Below are 5,888 nucleotides of genomic sequence, written 5' to 3' on the forward strand. Positions count from 1 at the left end.
ACAAGAGACAGGTGAGGCTGAAAGGACCTGAAATTGGTATGTGATATGTTAACTTATACCCAATCAACTTCCAAATGGAATCTGGTGAGGCTTACATATACAATAAGGATGATGGTGAAAAAGGAAATAAAGCAATAGCAACAACAACAAAGTACCTCAGTTTCCTTATCTTTAAAAGGGAGGAGGACAAAGCAGCAGGTATTGTCTTCAGGCCTCCAGAATCCCGTGCTCACCCCACTCGCCACAGAAATGACTGCTGTCCATGCAGGCAATTTAAACTTCAAGTGGGACCCCAGAAGTCTAGAGATCAGGACTCTGGCAGTTGAGAGACTTGTCACACAGGTTACAACCCTGGTAAACACCAAGAGTAAGGGGCCCTCTAATAAGAAAAGAGGTCATTCTAAGAAGGCCCATGTTTTGGCTGCATCTGTTGAACAAGAATTTCTTGGAGAAGGAGGATAAAATTGCGAAGCAGAGCCAGTTTTCTCAAGGAAGAGCTTGTGGCTGCTGTAGAGGATGTTCAAAAACAAGGTGATTTGATGAAAACTGCTGCGGGCGAGTTCGTAGATGATCCCTGCTCTTCCGTGAAACAAGGGTAACATGGTTCGAGCAGCTCGAGCTTTGCTCTCTGCTGTTACCCAGTTGCTGAGGGCAGCTCGAGCTCTGCTCTCTGCTGTTACCCAGTTGCTGAGGGCAGCTCGAGCTCTGCTCTCTGCTGTTACCCAGTTGCTGAGGGCAGCTCGAGCTCTGCTCTCTGCTGTTACCCAGTTGCTGAGGGCAGCTCGAGCTCTGCTCTCTGCTGTTACCCAGTTGCTGAGGGCAGCTCGAGCTCTGCTCTCTGCTGTTACCCAGTTGCTGAGGGCAGCTCGAGCTCTGCTCTCTGCTGTTACCCAGTTGCTGAGGGCAGCTCGAGCTCTGCTCTCTGCTGTTACCCAGTTGCTGAGGGCAGCTCGAGCTCTGCTCTCTGCTGTTACCCAGTTGCTGAGGGCAGCTCGAGCTCTGCTCTCTGCTGTTACCCAGTTGCTGAGGGCAGCTCGAGCTCTGCTCTCTGCTGTTACCCAGTTGCTGAGGGCAGCTCGAGCTCTGCTCTCTGCTGTTACCCAGTTGCTGAGGGCAGCTCGAGCTCTGCTCTCTGCTGTTACCCAGTTGCTGAGGGCAGCTCGAGCTCTGCTCTCTGCTGTTACCCAGTTGCTGAGGGCAGCTCGAGCTCTGCTCTCTGCTGTTACCCAGTTGCTGAGGGCAGCTCGAGCTCTGCTCTCTGCTGTTACCCAGTTGCTGAGGGCAGCTCGAGCTCTGCTCTCTGCTGTTACCCAGTTGCTGAGGCAGCTCGAGCTCTGCTCTCTGCTGTTACCCAGTTGCTGAGGGCAGCTCGAGCTCTGCTCTGCTGTTACCCAGTTGCTGAGGGCAGCTCGAGCTCTGCTCTCTGCTGTTACCCAGTTGCTGAGGGCAGCTCGAGCTCTGCTCTCTGCTGTTACCAGTTGCTGAGGGCAGCTCGAGCTCTGCTCTCTGCTGTTACCAGTTGCTGAGGGCAGCTCGAGCTCTGCTCTCTGCTGTTACCCAGTTGCTGAGGGCAGCTCGAGCTCTGCTCTCTGCTGTTACCCAGTTGCTGAGGGCAGCTCGAGCTTGCTCTCTGCTGTTACCCAGTTGCTGATTTTGGCTGACATGGCAAATGTCTACATATTACTCGTTCAGCTGAAAGTTGTGGAAGATGGTATCCTGAAGTTGAGGAATGCTGGCAATGACCAAGACTTAGGATACAATATAACGCCCTAAAACCTGAAGTGGAGAAGCTGAACATTATGGCAGCCAAAAGACAAGAGGAACTGAAAGACGTTAGCCATTGTGGTCAGATGGCTGCAGCTAGAGGAATCCTGCAGAAGAACATTCTAATCCTCTCTCCTGCATCCCAGGCATGCCTACAGCACCCTGATGTTGCAGCCTATAAGGCCAACAGGGACCTGATATACAAGCAGCTGCAGCAGGCAGTCACAGGCATTTCCGATGTAGCCCAGGCCACTGCCTCGGACGATGCCTCCCAGCACCAGGGTGGAGGAGGAGAAGTGGCATATGTACTCAACAACTTTGATAAACGAACCATTGTGGACCCTTCGAGCTTCAGCAAGGAGTGCTTTGGGCCTTCCCTGGAGGAGCACCTGGAAAGCACCATTAGTGGTGCTGCCTTGGTGCATGACTCGCCCTGCACACATGATGACCATCGTGAGCGAATTGTGGCAGAGTGTAACGCTGTCCTCCAGATCCTGCAGGACCTGCTTTTGGAGTACATGGGCAAGGCTGGATGTAAAGAAAGAAGTGATACACTCAATTCTGCTATAGATAAAATGAACAAGACGACCAGGGACTTGCGTAGACAGCTCCACAAAGCTGGCATGGACCACGTTTCAGACTCTTTCCTGGAAACCAATGTTCCACTTTTGGTATTGCTTTAAGCTGCAAAGAATGGAAATGAGAAATAAGTAGTATGCCAAAGTTTTCTGTGAACATGGCAACAAATTGATTGGGGTTGCCAACTTGGCCTATTCCATCTCAAATAACGAAGAAGGTGTAAAGCTTGTTCGAATGTCTGCAAGCCAGTTAGAAGCCCTCTGTCCTCAGGTTGTCAATGCTGCATTGGCTTTAGGAAAACCACAGAGTAAACTGGCCCAAGAGAACATGGATCTTTTTAAAGAACAATGGGAAAAACAAGTCTGTGTTGTCACAGATGCTGTTGATGATGTTACTTCCATTGATGACTTCTTGGCTGTCTCAGAGAATCACATTTTGGAAAATGTGAGCAAATGTGTCGTTGATCTCCAAGAGAAAGATGTGGATGGCCTGGACACACAGCTGGTGCAATTCAAGGCCGGGCAGCCAGGGGTATTCATGTAGTCAGCTCAGAGATGAATAACTATGAGCTAGGAGTCCAGAACCAGAGAAGGTTCTGGAAGCCAGTAAGCTGCTTTCCAACACAGTGATGCCACATTTTACTGAGCAAGCAGAAGTGGCTATGGAAGCCCTCAGCTCAGACTGCCCAGCCCATAGATCAGAATGAGTTTATCGATGCCTCCCACCTGGTATATGGTGGCATCTGGGATATCAGGAAAGCAGTGCTGATGATAAGGACCCCTGAGGACTTGGATGACTCTGACTTTGAGATGGAAGATTTCAATGTCAGAAGTAGGATGAGCATCTAGACAGAAGACAATCAGCTGATAGCTGGCCAGAGTGTCCAGGCAATCATGGCTCAGCTTCCCCAGGAGCAAAAAGTGAAGATTGGAGAACAGGTGGCCAGCTTCCAGGAAGAAAAGAGCAAGCTGGATGCTGAAGTGTCCAAATGGGATGACAGTGCCAATGACATCATTGTGCTGGCCAAGCAGATGTGCACGATTATGATGGAGATGACTGACCTTACCCGAGGTAAAGGACCACTCAAAAATACATTAGATGTAATCACTGCTGCAAAGAAAATTGCAGAGGCAGGATCCAGGATGGACAAGCTTGGTTGCACCATTGCATGATTATGATGGAGATGACTGACCTTACCCGAGGTAAAGGACCACTCAAAAATACATTAGATGTAATCAGTGCTGCAAAGAAAATTGCAGAGGCAGGATCCAGGATGGACAAGCTTGGCCGCACCATTGCAAACTACTGCCCCGACTTGGCCTGCAAGCAAGGCCAGCCTGCCTCTACTCGGTCTGCCCCAACTCAGTCTGCTGGCCTGCGTGCACTGTATCGCCCTCTACTGCCACCAGCTCAACATCTGCAGCAAGGTCAAGGCCGAGGGGCAGAATCTCGGCGGGGAGCTCTTTGTCCCTGGGGTGGACAGCACCACGTCCCTGATCTGTGCAGTCAAGAACTGATGAATGCTGTGGTGCAGATGATGAAGGCATCCTATGTTGCCTCTACCAAATACCAAAAGTCATAGAATATGGCGTCCCTCAACCCTCCTGCTGTGTCATGGAAGATAAAGGCACCAGAGGAAAAGCCCTTGGTGAAGAGAGAGAAACAGGATGAGACACAGACCAAGATTAAATGGGCATCTCAGAAGAAGCACGTGAACCCGGTGCAGGCCCTCAGCGAGTTCAAAGCTGTGGACAGCATCTAAGTCTGCCAGGCCAGCTGCCCCCACCCCTTGGGGCTTCTGAAGATCAGTCACTCTTCTTCACTCAAATGACTTTACTAAATACAACACTGATGGTAGATTCCATGGGGAAACAGGCAGACTGTGAACCAGTCCAGGTGGTGAATTTTCCAAGGACATACTTGTGTTTAAGTTGATTAAAAATGCTTTTAGAATGCAGGAGGCTACTTCTAGCTGTATTTTTTGCATGCTTAAATAAAAGTAAGATTCCATAACCAAACAGAATCCCACACTAAGTTGTTAGTAATGCTCTCACCAAGCCAAGGTGCCCGTTCTGTTAGTGGTGGTGGCGTTAGGGTTCGAGAGAAGGGAATTTGGCTCAACCTCAGTTAAAAGGGTGTAGTCCAGACGGCTTGACGGCTTTTAAATGCTCAAAGATGACCTGTGGTAAGCAACCTGGGCATCTTAGGAAGCAGTCCCTGGAGAAGGAATGTTCCCAGAAAGGTCTTTGGAGGGACAAACTCAGTAAAACATAATGTATCATGAAGAGAACTGAATACTCTCTTGATGACATGAAATGAGAATTTTAATACATGGTTACAATTACTAATGCATGCTGCTGCAGGACATTAATAAAGTTGCTTTTTTGCAGGCACAAAGAAGGAGGATAATAATAGGACTTAACCATAGGGTTGTTGTAGTGATAGAATGAATTTAAACATTTAATACTTGTAAATAATTTAAAATATATGCAACATATGAAAGGCACTGTATATGTTTGTGTTAAAAAATACTGCTAGTCCCATGAGCTTAGGTGGTTTTGCAACTGAGCACTAAATTTATCTCTAAGCTTTCTGGCAGTTAAGGAAAAAATAAAAATACGACAGCTTTCATAATTTACATTAACTGATTGAAATGAGCCTGCTAATTTTGAAAGAGAGCCAATAATTTACCTGGCATAAACACCTAAAGGGAATTTATCCCAGGAGACTTTAAAAACAGAATAAAACACTTTCTCAAAATAGCTTAAGCAAGATTTATAGAAGAGTTCTTCATCTGGCGAACTCTCTCATGGATACTTCATCAGAGAAAGCTCTTTCTTCTGGGAGCTAAGATAAAGATGTTCGTGTTTGTAGCTTTCTGATGTGTAACCCTGAATCAGTGGTTTTCAACAGGGGCAGTTTTGCTCCCTGTGAGGACATTTATCAATGTGTGGTGACTTTATGGTTGTCACAGCTGGGGGTGGGGGAGCGTGCTATCAGCATTTAGTAGACAGAGGCCAGGGATACTGCTAATACTGCACAGGACATACCTATGCTATAAAAATTTATTTGTATTTATCTGAAATTCAAATTTAACCAGGAATTCTGTATTTTAATTTGCTAACTGTAGCAACTCTAGCTGCCCAACTTCCTATAATGCACAGGACAGCCCTTCACAACAGAGAATTCTCTGGCCTTCAATGTTAATCGCACTGAAGTTGAGAAATCCTGCCCAAAATGAAGACTAGATGTTTGCAGACTTTTCTAGAGGAATAGAGAAAAAGTATGGACATTAAAATATCTTTCTTCCCTTCAGACTTTTCTTCAAAATTAGTTAGTTGACAATTAATTTCAAGTCAAAACCTCCAGCCTTGTCTAATTAAGTCACACCCATGATGCTGACTCCAGCAAACAGGTGACAAAGTGGATGTTCTACAGGAAGCTTCTTGAAAATCCCCTAATATCTCTTGTTGCACTAATAATTTGACACCACCTACTGCCTGAGGGTTGGGTTACCTGGAGAGATTGCTGAGTACACAATCTGC

At 47.1% G+C, this 5,888-nt stretch overlaps 1 pseudogene; it reads left to right on the top strand.

Moving 5' to 3' along the window:
• Window positions 1–212: 212 nt before the first annotated feature.
• Window positions 213–4,136, top strand: LOC117066004 (annotated as a pseudogene).
• Window positions 4,137–5,888: the final 1,752 nt, after the last annotated feature.

Source organism: Trachypithecus francoisi, unplaced genomic scaffold (assembly GCF_009764315.1).
Source record: "Trachypithecus francoisi isolate TF-2019V2 unplaced genomic scaffold, Tfra_2.0 Lachesis_group2, whole genome shotgun sequence".
In the NCBI taxonomy this organism is placed as follows: Eukaryota; Metazoa; Chordata; class Mammalia; order Primates; family Cercopithecidae; genus Trachypithecus; species Trachypithecus francoisi.